The sequence below is a fragment of the Chelonia mydas genome, chromosome 14 (genome assembly GCF_015237465.2).
Source record: "Chelonia mydas isolate rCheMyd1 chromosome 14, rCheMyd1.pri.v2, whole genome shotgun sequence".
NCBI lineage: Eukaryota > Metazoa > Chordata > Testudines > Cheloniidae > Chelonia > Chelonia mydas.
In genome coordinates, this window is record NC_051254.2 from 3,308,377 (window position 1) to 3,318,024 (window position 9,648).

A 9,648-nucleotide genomic window follows, 5' to 3' on the forward strand; every position below is an offset into this window, starting at 1 on the left:
AACCCTAAACTGACCCATGGTGTCAGCGGCACTCCTGCCCCAGCACTGCTCAGCCCCGGTCCAGCTCATTGCCTTAAACCACATGGGGCCTGGCACAGACCCTCGCTGTTCACCTGGGCCAGGGTTGAAAAGTCGGCTCTTTGCTTCCCGCCTTCGAGCCAGGGTCTCATCCCTGGCAGCGTGTGGCCCTCACAGCCTGGCGGCTCAGGCCCTGAGTCAGCAAACCACGAGCTTAGCCCATTCCCAGTTGGGCCTCCCAAGTCCTGAGGACAGGACTCTCTCCCAGTGGTTTCAGGCCTTCCTCTGAGCCTCCCCCAGTTCTGACCCCAGCAATGGGGACGGAGCAGGAAGTAAAACCACCAGGAGAGAAAGCAGCTGCCACCCAATCCGGGAACCTCTGTCTGGCCACTGCCTGAAGTCAGGAGGGAGGGGAAGATGTGCCCGCAGCAGGCTGGGGAGCGGGGCTGAAGCTCAGGTCAGCCCCCCTTGGTTTGCTGGAGATTTGCCAGTGCCCCAGGCGGGCCAGGACCACCTCGGGGATGAAAGAAAAGGAGGACTTGTGGCACCTTAGAGACTAACCAATTTATTTGAGCATAAGCTTTCGTGAGCTACAGCTCACTTCATCGGATGCATAAAAGTGGAAAATGCAGTGAGGATATTTTTATACACACAGACCATGAAAAAATGGGTGTTTATCACTTCAAAAGGTTTTCTCTCCCCCCACCCCACTCTCCTTCTGGTAATAGCTTATCTAAAGTGATCACTCTTCTTACAATGTGTATGATAATCAAGGTGGGCCATTTCCAGCACAAATCCAGGTTTTCTCTCCCCCTACCCCACACTCCTGCTGGTAATAGCTTTTCTAAAGTGATCACTCTCCTTACAATGTGTATGATAATCAAGGTGGTCCATTTGCAGCATAAATCCAGGGTTTAACAAGAATGTCTGAGGAAGGGCGGGGGGTAGGAAAAAACAAGGGGAAATAGGTTACCTTGCATAATGACTTAGCCACTCCCAGTCTCTATTCAAGCCTAAGTTAATTGTATCCAATTTGCAAATGAATTCCAATTCAGCAGTCTCTCGCTGGAGTCTGGATTTGAAGTTTTTCTGTTGTAATATCGCAACTTTCATGTCTGTAATGGCGTGACCAGGGAGATTGAAGTGTTCTCCGACTGGTTTATGAATGTTATAATTCTTGACATCTGATTTGTGTCCATTTATTCTCTTACGTAGAGACTGTCCAGTTTGACCAATGTACATGGCAGAGGGGCATTGCTGGCACATGATGGCATATATCACATTGGTGGATGTGCAGGTGAACGAGCCTCTGATAGTGTGGCTGATGTTATTAGGCCCTGTGATGGTGTCCCCTGAATAGATATGTGGGCACAGTTGGCAACAGGCTTTGTTGCAAGGATAGGTTCCTGGGTTAGTGGTTCTGTTGTGTGGTATGTGGTTGCTGGTGAGTATTTGCTTCAGGTTGGGGGGCTGTCTGTAGGCAAGGACTGGCCTGTCTCCCAAGGTCTGTGAGAGTGATGGGTCGACTTTCAGGATAGGTTATAGATCCTTGATATTGCATTGGAGAGATAATTGCATTAGTTGGGGGCTGAAGGTGACGGCTAGTGGCGTTCTGTTATTTTCTCTGTTAGGCCTGTCCTGTAGTAGGTGACTTCTGGGTACTCTTCTGGCTCTGTCAATCTGTTTCTTCACTTCCGCAGGTGGGTATTGTAGTTGTAAGAATGCTTGATAGAGATCTTGTAGGTGTTTGTCTCTGTCTGAGGGGTTGGAGCAAATGCTGTTGTATCGCAGAGCTTGGCTGTAGACGATGGATCGTGTGGTGTGGTCTGGATGAAAGCTGGAGGCATGTAGGTAGGAATAGCGGTCAGTAGGTTTCCGGTATAGGGTGGTGTTTATGTGACCATCACTTATTAGCTCTGTAGTGTCCAGGAAGTGGATCTCTTGTGTGGACTGGTCCAGGCTGAGGTTGATGGTGGGATGGAAATTGTTGAAATCATGGTGGAATTCCTCAAGGGCTTCTTTTCCATGGGTCCAGATGATGAAGATGTCCTCAATATAGCGCAAGTAGAGTAGGGGCGTTAGGGGACGAGAGCTGAGGAAGCGTTGTTCTAAGTCAGCCATAAAAATGTTGGCATATTGTGGGGCCCTGCGGGTACCCATAGCAGTGCCGCTGATCTGAAGGTATACATTGTCTCCAGATGCGCTTGGGGATGAAGGCACTTCCTCCTGGACATGGTACCTGCAGGGTCCAGACCCCTCTGAAAGCAGCAGCAGGGCCCAGCGTCTCAGCTCCCAGGCACCAAGTGCCTCTAATGCTCAGACCATTAGCTCCATAACCCCCAGCACGGGGCCTCGTCCACCAGCCCCGTCCCACAATCTTCATTAATCTGGGCTCCCAGAGGGCTTGTCCAGGGGGTGAGGAACCATTGATCCAAAGCCTCCCTGCCCCATGGCAACCTGGCCGAGGGGCTAACCAGAGGGTCCCCCCCACCCCCGGGCGCTAATCAACACAGACCTGAGGCCTCTCCACCAACTGGTTCTCTGTCATTTTCTTGGCTTGACATTCTGCTCAGGCTCCAGCCTGGAGCTGCTGAAGAGGCCCTGCTAGCTGTGTGTGTGGGGGGGGTTAGTGTTCAGAAATCGGGGGGGGCGGGGAGAAGAGGCGCTGGGGGTCAGGACTCCTGGGTTCTGTTGCAGACTCTGCAACCGTAGGCAAGTCATGGCTCCCACTCCGTGTCTCAGTTTCCCCATCTGTGGAAAGGGGATAGTGTCCCAAGCCAGCTCCCAGGGGAGAGGCTGTGAGACCGAGCTCACGCGTGAGCATAAAGTGCCCTGAGCTCCCGGCCCACCGTGGGATATCGCTCCAGGAGCCCTGCCTTGCGCTGGGTCTGCTCCCCTGGTGTTAACTCAGCACCAGTGTCCCCCTGCAATGCAGTGACACCCCCCCAAAGAGCAGGGCTGGCAGCGCGGCCCCCTGCCTGGGCCTGGCACGTGCCGGCTCCCAGCCACAGTGGGGCGGCCGTGGGAGGCATCGGGCAGAGGGGACATGCTGCCGGGTGTTCACCCCATCCGTTTCGGGCATGGCACCATGGTGATCAAAACGTCCTCGGCCCTGCCTGACTCGTGGCCAGCAATAAGCGGCTCAGAGAGGAGCCAGGCCCTGCCACCCTCAGCGTCAGCTGGCCGGAGCAGGCAGCCAGGCGAGGTGTGAAATGCTTATCGCCCACCAGCCCGGGGAGAGGGAGAGCAGAGCCACCTTCCCTAGACCTACTCTCACACGAGGGCTCCCTCTCCTGCTTCCACACCCACCGAGAGCCGTGCCTGGGCCAGGGGACTCAGCTGTGCATCAACACGCCCTGGGCTCGGGCTCCAATCCACTCTCGCCTCCCCCATGCGGTGCACCTGCCCCCACAGTGGCAGGCTGCGGGGATGCCAGGTGCCAGCCTGCATTGCTCCATCTTGGTGCAAGCCAGCGGCTCCGGCCAAGGTGGAGCAGGGCATCCAGGGAGCTGTACTGGGCACAGGCTGCCCCGTCGCCGTCGGTCCCGGCTGGACTGTGGAGTTCCAAGGACCGCGCCTGGCGCCTGTTGCCCCTTGCCAGCCTGGGAGCCCTTGCCCTGAGATTAGCCTGTGCCAACAGGCAGCGCCAGCTCTGGGCTCGGCAGCCCAGCAGCAAGGTTTAGCTGGGCTCCCAGCACCAGGGCCGAGGCCTGCGAGAGCGGGGGAGGTTCGGAGCTGAGCGTTCCCAGCTCATTAGCGCTGCTTGGGCCCAGGAGGAAATGGGCTGGTTAATCAGTCGGGGGTTTATTGCCACGTTCTCCATCAATCTCCGCCTGCCAGTCCCTGGCTGCACAGACCTTTGGCAAGGGGCAGCGCAGCCCCCCAGGCTGGTCTGGGGAGCTGGAGCGCAGCTCGCTGCTGAGGAATGCACCACCGAGGGCATGTCATCTCGGCAAGCCAGACCCCAACGCTTGTGTCACTCCTGCCCTTAACAGGCTGCAGGTGAATGGGGAACCTGCAGGCAAGGGGTGTCCAAGATCCTCCCTCCCCCAGCTCTGTCGGTGCCCCTCAATCCCGACCCGCAGCCCCCCTGCTAGCCCAGCCCTGGGCCGCCTGTGAGCAGATTGCCAATTGTGCAGTGATTTTATGGTGCACGTAAACAAGGTCTAGAAAGCCCACTCTTGCTTTTCTCTCCAGGCCGGGATTTGAACTCACCCCATTGCTAGCAGCGTGTGAGCAGCCCTGGGAGCTGAGCTCTCCCAGTCTAGATGCACCGTGCTGGGGAGGCTGGCCCGACTCGCTCCCAGGCACTAGCGCGCCCTGCAGCTGACAGGCCCTTTCTTTTCTCGGCACGTCCACTGCCTCGCTGGCCGTGCTCGGAGCCAGCGACGCGGGTGGAAGCCTGCGTTAACGCTTTGCAATCTAGTGGCACTTCTTGATGGGTCGGCCTCTTACCTGGCTGGCTCAGGCAGGGCACGGGGAAGGGCCTGGCTAGCCCGCTGCTGGTGTCCACGCGTTTTGTACAGAGTGTGGGGCCTGGAGGTGCACACGGAGCTAATGCAGGGCCTGGCCGGGCTCTTCCCAACGCAAGCCCAGAGCTAAAAGGGGTCAGCGCAGCACAGACTCGATGGCTGCAAAGCACAGGGGAGGGTGCTGGGTGTAATGGTTAGAGAAGGGAATGGAGCATCAGGACTCCTGGGTTCCAAATCCACGGCCGACTCTGGGGGGGCCTTGAGTGTGCTGCTTCCCCTCCCTGTGCCTCGGTTTCACCAGCTGCAAAATGGGGCTAACGCTACGTCCCTACCATACCTGGGAGCGGGAGCCGGGGAGAGGGGCTGGGAGGGGGATTCACGCTGGCAACTTGCTCTGCAATTATATAAGAGCAAATTAATGACGCAGCACTGTGGTGATGCTGTCCCTTTCCTACAGCCTGGGTCATTACCCCAGGGGAAGTGCCTGAGATCCCAGCTGGAAACACAAAGTCTTTGCAACACCAGCCTCCAGTTCTCCCCCCAGGCCCTGCACACTGCCCCTCCCCCATTCCCCACAGTCATTTCCCAGGGGCCTCTCTGTTCCCATGCCTGTCGCAGAACCCCTGGGATCAGTCTCGGGCTGTTAGGACGGGCCCCATAATGAAACAAGCAGGCCCCACCTCCGTCCGGCCTGCTGCTGGGGGTGGGCTGCTGCAGGGGTGGTCCAGCCAGGAGACAGTTACCATAGCAACAGGAAAGGAGATGCTTGAAGCTTCCAGGATGCAGGTAGCAGCATGCCCAGGGGCCCTCAGAGATCGCAGGGTCGAGGGGTGGGAATGTCACCCAACAATCCCCCAGCCCGTCCCCTCACAGCACTTCCAGGCTGGGCAGGACTTGTGCCTCCCACCATGGCACTAGGGATAGGCCGTGGGCAGGAGGCAGGCAGGACAGAGGTTAGCATGTGCTACATCGGCCATGACCGCCCACTCCCAGGTCATGGTCTCTGGCGTTTCATAAGAACGGCCACACTGGGTCAGACCAAAGGACCATCCAGCCCAGCGTCCTGTCTTCCGACAGTGACCAGTACCAGGTGCCCCAGAGGGAATGAGCAGAACAGGGAATCATCAAGTGATCCATTCCCTGTCGCCCATTCCCAGCGTCTGGCAAACACAGGCCTGGGACTCCATTCCTGCCCATCCTAGTCCTCCATGAATGTATCTAGTTCTTTTTTGAACCCTGTTATAGTCTTGGCCGTCACAACATCCTCTGGCAAGGAGTTCCACAGGTTGGCTGTACGTTGTGTGAAGAAATATTTCCTTTTGTTTGTTTTAAACCTGCCACCTATTAATTTGATTTGGTGGCCCCTGGTTCTTATATTATGAGGAGTAAATAACACTTCCTTATTTACTTTCTCCACACCAGTCATGATTTTATAGACCTCTATCATATCCCCCCTTAGTTGTCTCTTTTCCAAGCTGAAAAATCCCAGTCTTATTAATCTCTCCTCATACGGCAGCCGTTCCAGACCCCTAATCATTTTTGTTGCTCTTTTCTGAAACTTTTCCAATTCCAATATACCTTTTTTGAGATGGTGCGACCACATCTGCACACAGTATTCAAGATGTGGGCGTACCATGGATTTATATGGAGGCAACATGATATTTTCGGTCCTATTATCTATCCCTTTCTTAATGATTCCCAGCTTTCTGTTCACTTTTTTGACTGCCGCTGCACATTGAGTGGATGTTTATTGACCCCCTCACAGAATTCTAGTAGATTGGTGAGGCAGGATTTCCCTTTACAAAAACCATGTTGACTCTTCCCCAACAGATTATGTTCATCTCTGTGTCTGACAATTTGGTTCTTGACGATAGTTTCAACCAGTTTTCCCGGTACTGAAGTCAGGCTTACTGGCCTGTAATTGCCGGGATCACCTCTGGAGCCCTTTTAAAATATTGGCATCACTTTAGCTCTCCTCCAGTCACTTGGTACAGAAGCTGATTTAAATGATCGGTTACAGACGACAGTTAGTAGTTCTGCAATTTCACATTTGAGTTCCTTCACAACTCTTTTCAGAGTAGCAGCCGTGTTAGTCTGTATTTGCAAAAAGAAAAGGAGGACTTGTGGCACCTTAGAGACTAACCAATTTATTTGAGCATGAGCTTTCATGAGCTACAGCTCACTTCACAACTCTTGGGTGATGCCATCTGCTCCTGGTGCCTTATTGCTGTTTCGTTGATCAATTTGTTCCAAAACCTCCTCCAATGACACCGCAATCTGGGACAGTTCCTCAGGTCTGTCACCTAGAAAGAATGCCTCAGGTTTGGGAATCTCCCTCACATCCTCAGCCGTGAAGACCGATGCAAAGAAATCATTTAGTTTCTGTGCTATGGCCTTATCGTCCTTGAGTGCTCCTTTGGCATCTCGATCGTCCAGTGGCCCACTGGTTGTTTAGCAGGCTTCCTGCTTCAGATGTACTTAAAAATTCTTTTGCTATTACTTTTTTGAGTCTTTAGTTAGCTGTTCTTCAAATTCTTTTTTGGCCTTCCTCATTATATTTTTACACTTCATTTGCCAAGGTTTATGCTCCTTTCTATTTTCCTCACTAGGATTTAACTTCCACTTTTTTTACAGGATGCCTTTTTGCCTCTCACTGCTTCTTTTACTTTGTTGTTTAGCCATGGTGGCTCTTTTTTTTTTTTGTTCTCTTAGTATGGTTTTTAATTTGGGGTATACATTTAAATTGAGCCTCTGTTATGGTGTCTTTACAAAATTTCCATGCAGCTTGCAGGAATTTCACTTTTTGTGCCGTACCTTTTAATTTCTGTTTAACTAACTTCCTCATTTTTGTGTAGTCCCCCTTTCTGAAATTAAATGCTAGTGTTGGGCCACTGGGGTGTTTTCCCCACCACAGGGGTGTTAAATTTAATTATATTCTGGTCACTATTACCAAGCGGTCCAGCTGTATTCACCTCTTGGACCAGATCCTGTGCTCCACTTAGGATTAAATCAAGAATTGCCTCTCCTCTGGTGGGTTCCAGGACTAGCTGCTCCAAGAAGCCGTCATTTAAGGTGTCAAGAAACTTTATCTCTGCATCCCGTCCTGAGGTGACATGTACCCAGTCAATATGGGGATAGTTGAAATCCCCCATTATTAAAGAGTTTTCCTGTCCTGGGGCTCCCCTCTTCGTCCCCACAGCCCTGTGTGCTCCAGCCCCACAACACTGCCGCAGAGCCAGACGGGACAGCCCAGGGTGAGCCACCAGCGACTGCCATGTTCAGAAGGATGCCGAATGCAGAGGGGCTCTCAGCCCAGCTGAGCTCTGCTCAGCCCGGCCCTACCCAGCCTGGCCAGGGGGAGGCGACTCCCATCTCAGATGGTTCCCAGAGACTCCCCGCTTGGCTCCTCTCCCCAGGCTTTTGCTGGTGTCCCTGGGGGCTACTGCCGAGGTCTCAGCTGGGGTAACCTGCCTGATGCACTCCCAGGGGCCCAGCCCCATGGTGGCACTCGGCTCATTAGACCCCATGGTTGGCAGAGATCCAGCCAGGCTGCGACCCCGCCCCACAAGCTGTTGTTTTCCAGGCAGGCTGTTAAATGAGCCGTTGGCAAATGCAGCCTGAGCCATTAACCTGCAAAGAGCGGCGGGGAGTGCAGCATCCCCCGGCATCCCCCCGCGCTCCCAGGCAATGCAGGAATCCCAGCATGGCCCTGTTTGCTCTTCAGGTGCGCACCCCCAGCCTCACTCGCTCAGCAGCAGATAGCATGTGTGCACGGGTGCTAATGCCGGCATACCGGCCATCTGGAAGGCCAAGGGTCAGCAAAGACCTCACAAGCCTTTTGTCCCCTATCTCTCTGGGCCTGCGTCCCCCGAGAGGGCTGGGCTCTGAGCTCAGCACGTCAGGTGACGAGATATTTACACAAGCACCTCTCAGCTCAGCCATCAACCCCAATGACCAGTGCTGGGGGTGATGCCACAGGCCTAGGACATATTACAGCCAGAGCTGGGGGGAGGGGGGGGGTGTTACTTGTTCACAGTGGTGGGTCCTGCCGGAAATCTAGGGCCAAGCCTCTTCTAGGAACCCAGAACCCACACGAGGGGAGCGTCCCATGCTAGCAGCTGGGCCATATAAGAGGATAAGTGTCTACTATAGCTGTCAGCTAGTGGAGCTACTCCTTGAGACCCTGCTGTCAGCTCATTTAGGGTTGGTATACACCCAGAGAGCAGGTACTGCCCAAGTGGCAGCAACGTAAGCTCCCTTCCCCCCATGCCTCCATCCCCTGCAAGGATGCCCTCCAAGGAAAGGGGAGTTCAGTTTCCCTGCCCCATCACTCCTCATCCCCAGGCTGCCAGCAAGGGGGCTGGTAATGCCGAGTGAGGCTGGGCTTGCAGTGCAGGCACATGTCTACTAGGAGCTGCTCTGGCCCCACCCAGCAGTTCAAAGGGGAATGGCTCTTTGCCAGGGAATGGCCCTGGCCAGGATTCGAACCTGCGGCCTACAGGGTCTATAAAGACTTCGGCACAATTCTGCTCTTCACAAAGAAGCAGAAGGAAGAAGTGAGGGCCAGCTGAGATCTCATGTCTCCCTTGGGGAACAGTCAGCATAGCTTTTGTACAGGGAAATCACGCCTCACCAGTCTACTAGAATTCTCTGAGGGTGTCAACAAGCATGTGGACCAGGGTGACCCAATGGATATAGTGTACTTGGACTTTCAGAAAGCCTTGTACAAGGTCTCACGCTAAAGGCTTTTAAGCAAAGTAAGCAGTCATGGGATAAGAGGGAAGGTCCTCTCCTGGATCAGTAACTGATTAAAAGATGAGAAACTAAGGGTAGGAATAAAAGGTCAGTTTTCAGAATGGAGAGAGGTAAATAGTGGAGTTCCCCAGGGGTCTGTACTGGGACCTGTGCTGTTCCACATATTCGTAAATGATTTGGAAAAGGGGATAAATAGTGAGGTGCCAAGGTTTGCAGATGATACAAAATTTCTCAGGCTCGTTAAGTCCAAAGCTGACTGTAAAGAGCTACAAAGCCCTGAGGTAAGTCGGGAAGTGGGATACAGGGAGGAAGCACGAGCAGGAGCGCGTGAGAGGGGAGGGCTCCTGCCTCATACTGAGAAAGAGGGGCGATCAGCGGGTTATCTCAAGTGCCTATATACAAG